The sequence below is a fragment of the Artemia franciscana genome, chromosome 18, assembly GCF_032884065.1.
Source record: "Artemia franciscana chromosome 18, ASM3288406v1, whole genome shotgun sequence".
In the NCBI taxonomy this organism is placed as follows: Eukaryota; Metazoa; Arthropoda; class Branchiopoda; order Anostraca; family Artemiidae; genus Artemia; species Artemia franciscana.
Window position 1 is genome coordinate 29,645,911 of NC_088880.1, and position 15,654 is coordinate 29,661,564.

At 37.8% G+C, this 15,654-nt stretch overlaps 1 protein-coding gene across 2 annotated transcripts in view; it reads left to right on the plus strand.

Annotated features, from left to right (window-relative positions):
• Nucleotides 1–15,654, plus strand: part of LOC136038854 (sex determination protein fruitless-like) — a 69,925-nt gene that overhangs the window by 40,349 nt on the left and 13,922 nt on the right. The gene's annotated exons all lie outside the window — the stretch shown is intronic.

Here is a 15,654-nt window from a genome sequence, read left to right on the forward strand (position 1 = left end):
ACACAGTACTGTGTAAACAAAATAAGGTAGAAATAAAATAGTGAATAAATAAAAAAATGATGAATTATTAGTGGAAAAATACAAAATCACTAAGAAATTTCGTTTTGTTAAAAGAATCAGATAAAAAGTTTCAATGGTGGCATAAAATGCACACCGGTCCTTTTATAATATATATTCATGACCATGACTGTATCTTATATTTTTGCTCCGGGGGGGGGGGGGCAGGATCCAATCTAAAATATCATTGGCTACTATACCTGCATAGGCTACAACATGTTATAGATACCTGATCTAAAGGGTATCTGTAAAGACCACTCGAGTCTTCCATGAATTTATTTTCCGTCAAACTAGTGGTGGAAAGCCGCAATTCTGTCTAACCAAATAGAAAGAAATATCACCGTCCAATTGCGGCCTTCCACCATCAGCTTGACGGAAAATATATTCATTAAAGGCTCGAGTGGCCTTTACAGATACCTTTTAGATCAGGTATCTAGAATATGTTGTAGCCTATGCAGGTATTGTAGCCCATAATATTTTAGATTAGACAGGGTGATATGGATACCCTATATATAGCCCTACTTCTTTTCACTTTCGTCTTTTCTTTTAAATCTTTCATAAACAAAATTTGATAATGAAAAATATAGTCTCTTTTCCACTTGACAGAATGATATAGGGCGAAGAAACTTGAAGAAAAAACCCCGCTTTAATAATGGCTTATTATATTTGCGATGAGAGGGCCGTACCCGGGGGGAGGGGAGTGACACAGTTTGAACCTTTTCTCCTCAAATTTTTGTTCGAATCTTACCAAAATAAGAAAATATATGTAAACACATTTCTGATGCATTTTGAAAAAATTACCCCCCGCCCCTGAATAAAACCTGCCACCTTTTGAAAGCCCCTGAATTACCCCCCCCCCCCCCGATGCAGCCAAAATACAGGCTACAGCCCTTGTCATGAATATATATATTATAAAAGGGCTGGTGTGCATTTTTTGCCACCATTGAAAAATTTTTCTATGATTCTTTTAACAATACGGAAATTCTTTGTGATTTTGTAAATTTTTTTTCTAAAAGGCTCTTGTATTGATAGCGATTATTGAGAATTCTATTTTTCGATAACGCCAATGTTTTTTTTCTTATAGTGATAAGGTAAATATTTCTTCCGCTTTAACTTCATCATTTTTTGTTTAACCTTTACTTTATTTTTACTTTATTTATTTAAACAGTAATTACATACTTTACTATTGCAAAATTTAAAACAGACAAAATATTATCTTTTAAGAAGATATAAATTTATATTTCGTGGAAAGTTTATCCAATTTAGTAATAACTTGTCAGTGCCATAAATCTAGTTTAAAGTTTTAATTCGAATAACTTTAGTGTGTATAATCCAGTATGTAGTTTACCAAGTTTTTAGTCATGGCAATTTATGTTGAAATATACTTGGCTTTTTTGTATTATATGCATACTTAGCGTTAAGCAAACATATTTTAGATAAAACTCAGCTATTATTTCTATGAGAATAAAAATAATCACGATCTGATTGGTCCTATCGAATTCCATAAAGACTGTTAAATTAATTTAAAACGATGGTATTTTAGTTGATTGTTAAATTTTATTTTAATTTAAGAATAAATATCCGGTTTGAGTTTTACGCTTTTAATTGTGGTTCACCTGGGACAAGTTACTGAACGCAGAGCCATGATAGGTCTATATGCCGCTATGATACCAGGATGTAATTATAATTGCAGCCATCGCTTAATATTATTTAAAAAAATCATGGTGAACTTTTTTGAAAAGTTATGCCTTGCCATATTTTAAACTCAAATCTGATTTATACAACTATTTTTGGTAGAAAGGAACACGATTTTAGAGAAACAAAACTACGAAGCTGATTTTTCTTTTACGTTGCGAACGTAGTGTTACGAGCTGCCTTAATCGGGATTTTATTTATTTTGCTGGTTTTATAGTGTTTGGTGCTTTTTTATTCGTTCTTATATTTTCCTTTGTTCCTTAAATACTCTGAAATTCGTGATTTGAATTCGCTGTTATATATGATTGTTCTGCTTTTTGTATTTCTTTTATTGATAAAAATGTTTTAATTTACGTACGTGTATGTTGTATCCCTTTTTAGTAAGCTTTCAGTAGCATTTTTTATGGCTGAAATTTGGGCTATTTTTACATATCTGGTTAGGGTTTCTAAATTTATTTATAACATTTAAGGTAACGAACTCTTTAAATATTATCTCTTTATGTCTTCTTGCCTAAAGTTCATAACAGTAGCGGCTAAGTTAGAAGATAGATGAACAGGGATTATTTATAAAATATCTTAATGATAAAAACGAATCATTCTTTTCAGAACAACCAGTGAGGCATAATTTAACTTTTCGTTCTTTGAGCAGCCTGAAATTGCACACAGTAGGTTTTAACCCACTTTTTAAAGGTGGGACTGTGTGTCTTCAAAAATAAGGAGCAGTTTGATTGGCTTGACAAAATAAATCTTGGATTTTAACTGATGAAATTAAAGCCTACATTTTACCATAGAATAATTGGAAAGTAAGCTTCCGTTTTAGTTAGATCTCCTAAATGTCATGGTTGCAGCCCTAGCTGCAATCTAATAAAGAACGAACCATGATTTATATTAGCCAAAAAAATTTTAAATGAGTTTAAAAAGTCTCAAGTTAAAAAAAAATATCATTTTTTCCGATTCAGGAATGGTAACTATTATTTCGATTAATATTAATAGCAAATGTTTCTTGCAAAAACAAATTTTTAGAAATTTCAGAAAATCTTTTAAAAACCCCTCGAAAATGGCGTTGGATCGAAACGATAAGTCCATAATTAGAACCGCAATTGCAGGAAACTTACAGCCCCCCACCTTGATCAACAAGGAAAATTCCTTTTTGCATGGGCAGCACTGATGTGTCTTTTCTAACTTCCTCTTTTTTATCACCCCCGCTAGCAAGGAGTTGGGACATCTTAGAGAGCTGTTTAACGCCCCATTTGTATGGGAATTGCAGTATCTACTTGCTTTTTAAATTAAAAAAAATGTTTACAGTAAAATGCAATTCTTGAAAAAAAACTGCATCGTCATACAAGGCTGTATCCAGGGTTTTTTTCGGAGGGGGTTTTACTAAAGGATTTTATTGGGGGTTCTACACAGAAAACCTTAATAAAACGCAGAAAAAAATGTGTCTATTCATTTTTGTCACAAGTCGAAAAAAACATTTTGGTTTGGGAGTCAAACCCCCTAACCCCCCACACCTGGATACGGTCTTGTCATATACAGGATGACCTCTTACATGCTGAATGATGTCATTCATTGTAGGTTACAGCCATGATAGTGAATATTAGTTATCAGTATTACTTTTGTTTTGTGTTGCAAAAGATCTTTGTTTTAAGTTCCAAGATCTGGTCGGGATTTGAAATAAGAGCTCTGAGACATGAATTCCTTCTAAATATCAAATTTCATTAAGATCCGATCACCTATTCGTAAAATAAAAATACCCCAATTTTCACGTTTTCCAAGAATTCCAGTTTCCCCCTCCAACTCCCCCAATGTCACAGGATCTGGTCGGAATTTAAAATTAGAGCTTTAAAGCCCAAGACCCTTCTAAATATCAAATTTCATTAAGATCTGGTCACCCTTTCATAGGTTAAAAATACCTCAATTTTTAAAATTACCCCCCCCCCAACTCCACCAAAGAGAGCAGATCCGGTCCGATTATGTCAGTCATGTGTCTTAGACAGGTTCTTATTCTTCCCATCCAGTTTCACCCTGATCTCACCGCTTTAAGTATTTTCTAAGATTTCTGGTTCCCCTCAACTGCCCACCCTCAATTACGCTGGATCCGGTTGAGATTTAAAATAAGAGATCTGAGTCACGAGGTCCTTCTGAATATGAAGTTTTATGAAGATCCGATCACTCCTTCGTAAGTTAAAAATACTTCATTTTTTCTAATTTTTCAGAATTAGCCCCCCCCCCCAAATAGAGTGGATCCGTTCCAATTATGTCAGTCACTTATCTAAGACTTCTGCTTATTTTCCCCACCAATTTCCATCCCGATCCCTCCAATCTAAGCGTTTTCCATGATTTTAGGTTCCCCCTCCCCAAGCTCCCCCCAATGTCACCAGGTCCGGTCGGGACTTAAAATAAGAGCTTTGAGACACGATATCCTTCTAAATATCAAATTTCATTGAGATCCGATCACCCGTTCGTAAGTTAAAAATACCTCATTTTTTCTAATTTTTCAGAATTAATACCCCCCCCCAACTACCCCAAAGAGAGCGGATCCGTTCCGGTTATGTCAATCATGTATCTAGGACTTGTGCTTATTTTTCCCACCAAGTTTCATCCCGATCCCTCCACTCTAAGTGTTTCGCAAGTTTTAGGTTTCTCCCTCCCAACCCCCCCCCCCCTCCACAATGTCACCAGATCTGTTTTGGATCGAAAATAAGAGCTCTGAGACACGGTACCCTTCTAAATATCAAATTTCATTGAGATTCGATCACCCGTTCGTAAGTTAAAAATATCTCATTTTTTCTAATTTTCCAGAATTAACCCCCCCCCCCAACTACCCCAAAGAGAGCGGATCTGTTCGAGTTATGTCAATCATGTATCTAGGATTTGTGCTTATTTTTTCCACCAAGTTTCATCCCGATCCCTCCACTCTAAGTGTTTTCCAAGTTGTAGGTTTCCCCCTCTCAACTCCCCCCCCTCAATGTCACAAGATCCGGTCGGGATTTAAAATAACAGCTCTGAGACACGATATCCTTCCAAACATCAAATTTCATTAAGATCTGATGAACCGTTCGTAAGTTGAAATACTTCAATTTTCCTATTTTTTCGAATTAACGGGCCCCCCACTCCCCCCCCAGATGGTCAAATCGGGAACACGACTATTTCTAATTTAATCTGGTCCTGTCCCTGATACGCCTGCCAAATTTCATCGTCTTAGCTTACCTGGAAGTGCCTAAAGTAGCAAAATCGGGACCGACAGACCGACAGAATTTGCGATTGCTATATGTCACTTGGTTAATACCAAGTGCCATAAAAAATGCTTTATTTGGATACTGTAAAAAGTGGCCTTAATCGGTGTATTTTTGCTGCATCAAAACTCCTATAATGTTTTGAGTTTGTATGGAACATTTCACAATTCACAAAAAAAAATTAAAAAAAGGTAATTAGCTGAAAAATAATCATATATAAGGCAAGAAAACCATGATTGAAATAAAAATGCCTGATTAAGGGACTGAACCCTTGGCTTTCTGATTCCAAGTCTAACGCGCTAGTAACTGAATTACGGTGGCTGATGATCGAGTTCAGTATATTTGTTCTTGTAGGACCAAGTTGTGTAACTTACAGCCAACTTTCCAAAGACTATGGAGAGCTATGTCATCACCAAAAGCATAGTTATTGGACCTTATTCAGCAAATACATTTGTAAATGGCTATTATAAAACCTTGAGTTAGTAAAACCTTCCATTATAAAGAGTGAGAGCATTAAACCTTATTTGGCGAACCTCAACTTTTGCGAAAAGGAGGAGGGTACGTCAAGGAATAGTCACTTGGAATTTTTAGATTCAATTATTTGTTTTTCTATGAATTTCTTCCTCTTAAGAACATTCGATATTTTAAAAATCATTTTGCGAGCCCCAGCGTCAGCTGACTGTGTTTAAGAGTTCGTAGTGATTTCTCCCAGCGAACTAATGAGACTTACTAAGGGGGCTGGGGGGTATACGGGAGGGGCTCTTGTAAATCTCCAGTTAAGGGTTTTGGATCATAACTATTACAATGGTACCGTTTTATACTTTCAAGCTTTTCTATTTAAGAAGTGGCACCAAAAGTGCCGTTTTAGGCACTTTTACTATATGGCACTTACGGATGGTACACCTGACAAAAAGCACGTAGATATGAGCAATAGTTTCAAATGAGCCATTAAACTCCTCTCTAATAAATTCTGGATGCCTACTAATCCCAGCTTTTCCATTTGAGACATGGCACTAATAGTGCCATTTTAGTGCCATTTGGTACTTGCAGATAACGTAGAAAAACGTAGATATGAGTAATATCTTTTATATGAGATAAAAAAAAATTTGTCTACGATGTTTTGGTAGCCCGCTACCCCTAGCCGTTTAGAAATAACACAAAAAGTACCATTTTAGTGCCGTATGGCACTAGGTTCCAGCTACCGCTGCAACCATGATCCCTCAGTTAATAGGGTGAGAAAATACCCTCTTCGCTTACTCGCATAGTAGGTTAGGATAACATTCTTTCATATTATCATTTGCAACGATATTGCAAATGTATTATAACAGTATGTGAGAATACTGTGAAAGCAAACAGACTTTGCACTATCTTGTCAATAATGACCAACTTGCGTCAGTTGGATTTCAATCTTGTTCAGTCAACAGTCATACTGAAGTCATAAGAGAAGAAGCAATCTGAAGTCAGGAAGAAAATTCAAAAATAAAAGCATAGGTAGATACTAAAAGAAGCTATTTTCTCTCTAATTTATTTTTAAAATATGTGACTATAAGATGACAAATTTTTTTGTGGAGTAGCAACCCAAACCCCCTTCCGAAAGGTTGGACAAGGGTATAAACAAAACTTTCTGTTTTTATATGGGATTATAAACAGCTAATACTGACAAAATAGTTGATTTCAAAATGAGCCAATTTTTGGTTATAACCAAGGCTATACCTGAGCATTGAGGAGGGGGGAAGATAGCCAGAATTTCTGATTTTATGCTAGGTGGTTTGCAGGTATCATGTTCACTTTCTTGACGTTGTACCCCCCGCCCCTTCCCTCTGAGGTCTCCTGTCTAACTGTTGAAATACATTTTATTATTACGTTGAATGTCGTGACGACATTCTTTCTTGTTAATACGAATTTCTGCTATCTTTGATCCGATGAAATTCAGCTTCGTCTGAGTAATAACAATACAATTGTGAATTTGAATATTATTAGAAAGGCTATTTGAAAAAGACATGAGTGCTGTGAATCATAATTTGGGTTTGGCCAATCAAAAAGTAAAATTGATTTGTTTGTTTCTTAAATAAGTTTTACCCATTGTTAACAGACTAAACGTAGAATTTCAAACTGCATACGTAAAAGTCCATAGATTAAAGTCTAGTGTTTCATCCTTTTTTCAAGAAACAGGATCAAATTTCATTAGCGAAAGTCAGCTGAGGTCTGGAAAAACTTGTCCATCTTCGAAAATTCAGGATTATACAAGATATTAATTTTGGTGCAGAATTTCAACTATACGAGCTTGAAAGCATCGAAAAGGGTGCTGTTGAGGAGCACCACGTGCAAGAGATAAAAGAAGCTCTTTGGCATTTTATATGAAGCTCCAGGCCGAGGTACAATTGCGAATCAACTCAAAAGATCCTTTATTGGAACTTGCTAAAAGTCTTTCTCCAAGCATCGCAAAGTCCGGGCAGGAAAAGTCAATTTTTCCTCTGTTTAAGATGTTTAACAAATGCTCCCCTTATGTCGATCATGAAACGTTGAACATAGATTGAAGACATCTTCCATTTAATATAAGTGAGGCAGATTTAGAGTTAATCAGCCGGTAGTTAATTTTTGGAAGTATGTTGCCAATTTAGAGGCTGCTACTACTACTACTAATAACTCACTGCAGCACCAAGCCGCCTGAGGCCAACACAGCTACGCACGCTCCTCCTCCAACCTAATCTATTCAAGGCCTCCCTCTTTAAACCCTGCCAGGAAGCTCCCATTTCTTTAGAATCTTTATTTATGACATCCTTTAGGCCCAAACGAGGACGACCCGTTTCCCATGTAGCCCCAGACGGTTGACCAAAAAGGGCATTTTTCCGCAATCTGTCATCTTTTATCCGCAGAACGTGGCCTACTCATCTTAACCTTTCTTTCATTATAGCCTTAGAAAGCGAGATTGAGCCACATGTTTCGTACAACCTACTGTTCAAAATTTAAAAGCTGAGGCTGAGAATCCTTCCTTACAATTTTTGCTGACTCTTATACTGATATTGGCGTATATATCCCATTGAAGTACTGGAGCAGAACGTCAGTTTTCTGACGCTCAGTTTTCTGAGTTAAAATAACAAAGACCCCAGTTGACAATAGACTCAATCCGCAAATGGTTTCTGATCTTCTGCAGGTCAGAAGAATGATTCTTGATCTAAGCTCTTGAGAAATCCCGGACACTCCTGTAAGGAAAGCAAGAAACTCGAAAGAGTAAACTCCCAAGTTAACTATGTTCCCAAATTGCTTATTTTTGCCTCGCTGTAAAAGTATCTAACATGCTGTCGCTTATATCTGGATACAAAGCAAGTTTTAAAATAAGTCTAAAGCGAGCTAGTTTGGTTGTTTATCTAGATTTTGCAGAATGAAATTGCAATCTCTACTTTTTTTAAAAGTATCCTAAATTACATAAAAATAAATGATAAGTTGAAAACAAATTAAGGCACACCTTGGTAAAACTTGAGCAAATGTACCATATGTTTAAAATACACCTGATTTGTTTCATTCCTTCACATTCTCGGGGTATTCTGTATAAAAATGGTGAATGAAGATATATTTGTTTGTTTATCTTCATTTTTCTAGCGTGAGAACAAGGTGTCATTCAAAATTGCTCGAGAGAAAAGGCCAAATTGCACCTGAATCGACTCGTTTTTTTTAATGAATGGCTGTTTATGCTGCAAAAGCAAAAAGGTTCCAATTCTTTAGATTTCGAGAGAAGGAGGGGGGCTTATTTTTTTAATTAAGATACAAGAAAAGGTACTTTTAAAATTATGAGGGGGATATATATATATATATATATATATATATATATATATATATATATATATATATATATATATATATATATATATATATATATATATATATATATAAGTTGTGTGTGTATCGAGTGACGTGATGTTTGTGTGTCGACTGACGTCATGAAGTTAGTTGTCGTCATGTTTGTTATGACGATGACGTCATTAAAGGTATCTAAGATATTCGTTCACGGAAAAATGTTTAATTGTAAAATGACTGAAGAACCTACAATGGCAACAGCCGAGGAAGCTGCTCAAAGAGTCTATGCCAAAAAACTTGCTGCTGATAGAGAAAGTAAGAAAAGAAAGCATGCCGAGGAATCACAAGAACAGCAAGAAAACAGGCTTGCGGCTAAAGAATACAAAACCGCGCAGTTAGATGAAAATCCACCTGGACAGCGAGAGTCAAAACATATCAAAACTGAAAATGATAGCGATGATGATTGGGTTTGGGATTTTGACTTGGATAAGGTCATCAATGCCTACCAGATTTAAGTTAAAAAACAAAGGTTCGGCGATATGTACTTCATAGTGACGCTGAAAAATAAAGAAGAAAAAGAAAACTGAAAAAAGAAAAAAGGTAAAAAACTAAAAAAAACTAAAAAGAAAAAACACTGAAAGAGAAATTACAGACCGGGACACAAATGACGACCTAGACAGAGGGAATATAAATGATGACCGGGAATCTCAAAGAGAAATTACAGACTGGGACACCCGGACTCAAATCACGACCGGGACACAGGGAATATAAATGACGACCGGGACACAGGGACACAACTACAACTGGGACGCCGGGGGCACAGGCGGGATATATAAATGACGACCGGGACACAGGGATTGTTCGAATAGAAATTACAGACCGAGACACAAATGACGACCGGGACACAGGAAATATAAATGACAACCGGTTCAGTCAAAGAGAAATTACAAACTGGGACACCGGGAAACAAATGACGACCGGGACACAGGGAATATAAATGATGACCGGGACACAGGGACACATCATTAGAATAATGAGGTATAGATCTGAATACGGATTGTTTTTCCCATGGACAATTTATATGTTGCATGTTCAAGAGTCAATAAACCTGACAATCTATTTATATGCACAGACAATGGGACAGACATTTATATCTATCTATATTCACAGGTGGGACACAGGGACACAACTACAATGGCGCGTAACTAATATGGCGCGTAACGACTTACCCGCGCGGGGGGGCTTAGCGGGGTGCGAAGCGCCCCACCAACTAGGTGTTATAGCTCAAGGGCAATCATTAGAATAATGAGGTATAGATCTGAATACAGATTGTTGTTCCCATGGACAATTATATGTTGCATGTTCAAGAGTCAGTAAACCTGACAATCTATTTATATGCACAGACAATGGGACAGCGAAGAATGTTGTATATTCGCATGTTTTACGTAGTTGAAAACATATATTTATATCTATCTCTATTCACAGGTGGGACACAGGGACACAACTACAATGGCGCGTAACTAATATGGCGCGTAACGACTTACGCGCGCGGGGGGGCTTAGGGGGGTGCGAAGCGCCCCACCAACTAGGTGTTATAGCTCAAGGGTAATCATTAGAATAATGATGTATAGATCTGAATACAGATTGTTGTTCCCATGGACAATTATATGTTGCATGTTCAAGAGTCGGTAAACCTGACAATCTATTTATATGCACAGACAATGGGACAGCCAAGAATGTTGTATATTCGCAAGTTTTACGTAGTTAAATATATATATATATATATCTATCTATATTCACAGGTGGGACACAGGGACACAACTACAATGGCGCGTAACGACTTACGCGCGCGGGGGGCGAAGTGCCCCCACCAACTAGGTGTTGGAGTGGTGCGAAGCGCCACCCCAAAAGCTAGTATATAAATAAAAATAAGTTGTCCGTGGGTCTGTCGAGTGACGTCATGTCATCATGTCGTCATGAAGTTAGTTGTGGTCATGTTTGTTATGACGATGACGTCATTAAAGGTATTTAAGAAAATCGTTCAAAGACAAATTTTTAATTGTAAGAAGATCGTGGACGGAAAAATGTTTAATTGTAAAATGACTGAAGTACCTACAATGGCAACAGCCGAGGAAGCTGCTCAAAGAGTATATGCCAAAAAACTTGCGGCTGATAGAGAAAGTAAGAAAAGAAAGCGTGCCGAGGAATCACAAGAACAGCAAGAAAACAAGCTTACGGCTGATAGAGAAAGTAAGAACAGAAAGCGTGCCGAGTAATTGCAATATATATGTATCTGTCTGTCTGTTCGCATATGACGTCTGAATTATTTCATCATATACCAATTCAAAAACGAATGTATTCAAGCCAAAAAAAAAAACTAAAAAAACTAAAAAAGGTAAAAACTACAAAAAAACTAAAAAGAAAAAAAACTAAAAAATAAAAAACTAAAAAAGCTAAAAAACTGAGAAACTAAAAAGAAAAAAAAGGAAAAAAACTGAAAAATAAACAAGAAAACAAAACTAATACCGGGACACAGGGAATATAAATGACGACCGGGACACAGGGACACAACTACAACGGGGACGCCGGGGGTACAGGGGGATATGTAAATGACGACGGGGACACATGGAATGTTCGATTAGCAATCACCACCAGCAAAGCTCAAGGGCAATCATTAGAATCATGAGGTATAACTAAAAAAAAGGTAAAAAACTAAAAAAAAGGCCAATTTAAAAACGAATGTATATACAGACCGGGACATCGGGACACAAATGACGACCGGGACATTCAATATTCACATATATATAATATATATCAATAGCTAGTATATATATATATATATATATATATATATATATATATATATATATATATATATATATATATATATATATATATATATATATATATATATATATATATATATATATATATAAATAAGTTGTCTGTGTATGTGTGGGTCTGCCGGGTGACGTCATGTTTGTGTGTTGACTGACGTCATGTTTGTCGACTGACGTCATTATAAGGATTGAGCTACATGTCGTCATGAAGTTGTTTGTCGACTGACATCATGTTTGTCAACTGATGAAATTACACACCGGGACCCAAATGACGACCGGGACACCGGGACACAAATGACGACCGGGACACGGAATATAAATGACGACCGGGAAACTCAAAGAGAAATTACAGACTGGGACACCGGGACACAAATCACGACCGGGACACAGGGAATATAGATGACGACCGGGACACAGGGGCACAACTACAACGGGGACGCCGGGGGCACAAGGGGGATATATAAATGACGACCGGGACACAGGGATTGTTCGAAGAGAAATTACAGACCGGGACACCGGGACACAAATGACAACCGGAACACCGGGACACAGGGAATATAAATGACGACCGGGACACTCAAAGAGAAATTACAAACTGGGACACCGGGACACAAATGACGACCGGTACACAGGGAATATAAATGACGACCGGGACACAGGGACACAATTACAACGGGGATACCGGGGGGCACAGGTGGATATATAAATGACGACGGGGACACAGGGAATGTTCGATTAGCAATCACCATCAACAAAGCTCAAGGGCAATCATTAGAATAATGAGGTATAGATCTGAATACGGATTGTTTTCCCCATGGACAATTATATGTTGCATGTTCAAGAGTCAGTAAACCTGACAATCTATTTATACGCACAAAGAATGGGACAGCGAAGAATGTTGTATATTCGCAAGTTTTACATAGTTAAAAACATATATATATATATATATATATATATATATATATATATATATATATATATATATATATATATATATATATATATATATATATATATATATATATATATATATATCTATTCACAGGTGGGACACAGGGACACAACTACAATGGCGCGTAACTAATGTGGCGCGTAACGACTTACGCGCGCGGGGGGCTTGGGGGCGCGAAGCGCCCCCACCAACTAGGTGTTGGTGGGCACAGGGGGATACATACTAGCCCCAACAGCTAGTATGTATATATTTAAGTTGTATGCATGTTTTTTGTAAAAAGAGGGTTTGCATATGACGTCATTATAAGCATATAGGTGTTTGTATATGACGTCATTATAAGATGACGTTAAATTACAGACCAAAGAGAAATTACAGACCCGGACACAAATGATGACCGAGACACAGGGAATATAAATGACGACCGGGACACAGGGAATATAAATGACGACCGGGACACTCAAAGAGAAATTATAGACCGGGACACAAATGACGACCGAGACACAGGGAATATAACAACTACAACGGGGACGCCGGGGCGGGCACAGGGGGATATATAAATGACGACGGGGACACAGGGAATATTCGATTAGCAATCACCATCAACAAAGCTCAAGGGCAATCATTAGAAAAATGCGGTATAGATCTGAATATGGATTGTTTTTCCCATGGACAATTATATATTGCATGTTCAAGAGTCGGTAAACCTGACAATCTATTACACAACTACGATGGCGCGTAACTAATACGGCACGTAACGACTTACGTGCCCCCACCAACTAGGTGTTGGTGGGCACAGGGGGATACATACTAGCCCCAACAGCTAGTATGTATATATTTAAGTTGTATGCATGTTTTTTGTAAAAAGAGGGTTTGCATATGACGTCATTATAAGCATATAGGTGTTTGTATATGACGTCTTTATAAGATGACGTTAAATTACAGACCAAAGAGAAATTACAGACCGGGACACAAATGATGACCGAGACACAGGGAATATAAATGACGACCGGGACACAGGGAATATAAATGACGACCGGGACACTCAAAGAGAAATTATAGACCGGGACACAAATGACGACCGAGACACAGGGAATATAACAACTACAACGGGGACGCCGGGGCGGGTACAGGGGGATATATAAATGACGACGGGGACACAGGGAATATTCGATTAGCAATCACCATCAACAAAGCTCAAGGGCAATCATTAGAAAAATGCGGTATAGATCTGAATATGGATTGTGTTTCCCATGGACAATTATATGTTGCATGTTCAAGAGTCGGTAAACCTGACAATCTATTACACAACTACGATGGCGCGTAACTAATACGGCACGTAACGACTTACGCGCCCCCACCAACTAGGTGTTGGGGTGGCGCGAAGCGCCACCCCAACAGCTAGTATGTATATATATATAAGTTGTATGTATGTTTTTTGTAAAAAGAGGGTTTGCATATGACGTCATTATAAGCATATAAGTGTTTGTATATGACGTCATTGTAAGATGACGTTAAATTACAGACCAAAGAGAAATTACAGACCTGGACACAAATGATGACCGAGACACAGGGAATATAAATGACGACCGGGATACAGGGAATATAAATGACGACCGGGACACTCAAAGAGAAATTATAGACCGGGACACAAATGACGACCGAGATACAGGGAATATAACAACTACAACGGGGACGCCGGGGGGCACAGGGGGATATATAAATGACGACGGGCACACAAGGAATATTTGATTGGCAATCACCATCAACAAAGCTCAAGGGTAATCATTAGAAAAATGCGGTTTAGATCTGAATATGGATTGTTTTTCCCATGGACAATTAGATGTTGCATGTTCAAGAGTCGGTAAACCTGACAATCTGTTACACAACTGCGATGGCGCGTAACTAATACGGGACGTAACGACTTACGCGCTCGGGGGGCTTGGGGGCGCGAAGCAGCCCCACCAACTAGGTGTTGGTGTGGCGCTTCGCGCCACACCAACAGCTAGTTTTAATAAGATTACATGAAAAAATATTTTTCAAAATATACAGGCTAGAGCTGTCCTTCCCCCCCCTCTGAGTGCCGCTCTTCATAGTTAATTAAAGTAACCCTGCCTTGAAAAGAGACTCTCCTGTCAAAAGGTACGAAAAAGCTACGTTTGTAAAAGTTTGGACGTTACGAAAATTTTGGTCTGGTGGCAACCCAATTCGTAATAAGAAATCTTGTGTATGAGCTTGGCACAGAGTCTTTTCATGGCACTTGGTATCTACCATGACAAAAATTACAAAAATGAGGTATTTTTAACTTAAGAATGATTGATCGGATCTTAATAAAATTTAATGTTTGGAAAGATATCGTGTCTCAGAGCTCTTATTTTAAATCCCGACTAGATCCGGTGACATTGCGGGGAGGTGGGGGGAATCTAAAATCTAGGAAAACGCTTAGAGTGGAGGGATCGGGATGAAACTTGGTGGGAAAAATAATCACGAGTCCTAGATACGTGATCGACATATCTGGAACTGATCCGCTCTCTTTTTGGGGGGGGGGGAGGAGGGTTAATTCTGAAAAATTAGAAAAATGAGGTATTTTTAACTTACGAAGGAGTAATCAGATCTTAATGAAATTTCATATTTAGAAGGACCTCGTAACTTAGATCTCTTATTTTAAAGCCCGACCAGACCCAGTGTCATTGGGGGGGGCGGACATCTTGGGAAACGCTTAAAGCAAGAGGTCAGGATGAAACTTGGTGGGAAGAATAAGCACAAGTCCAAGATTTGTGACGGAAACAACCGGACCGGATCTGCTCCCTTTGGTGGAGTTGGGGGGAGGGGGATAATTCGGAAAAATTAGAAACAATGAGGCATTTGTAACATACGAAGGAGTGATCAGTTCTTAATGAAATTTAATATTTAGAAGGATCTTGTGCTTTAGAACTCTCATTTTAAATCCCAATTCAGATCCGAAGGAGGGGGAAAACGTAAATTTTGGATAACGCTTAGAGTGGAGAGATCGGGATGAAACTTGATGGGAAGAATAAGCACAAATTATAGATGCTTGATTGACATAATTGGAACGGATCCG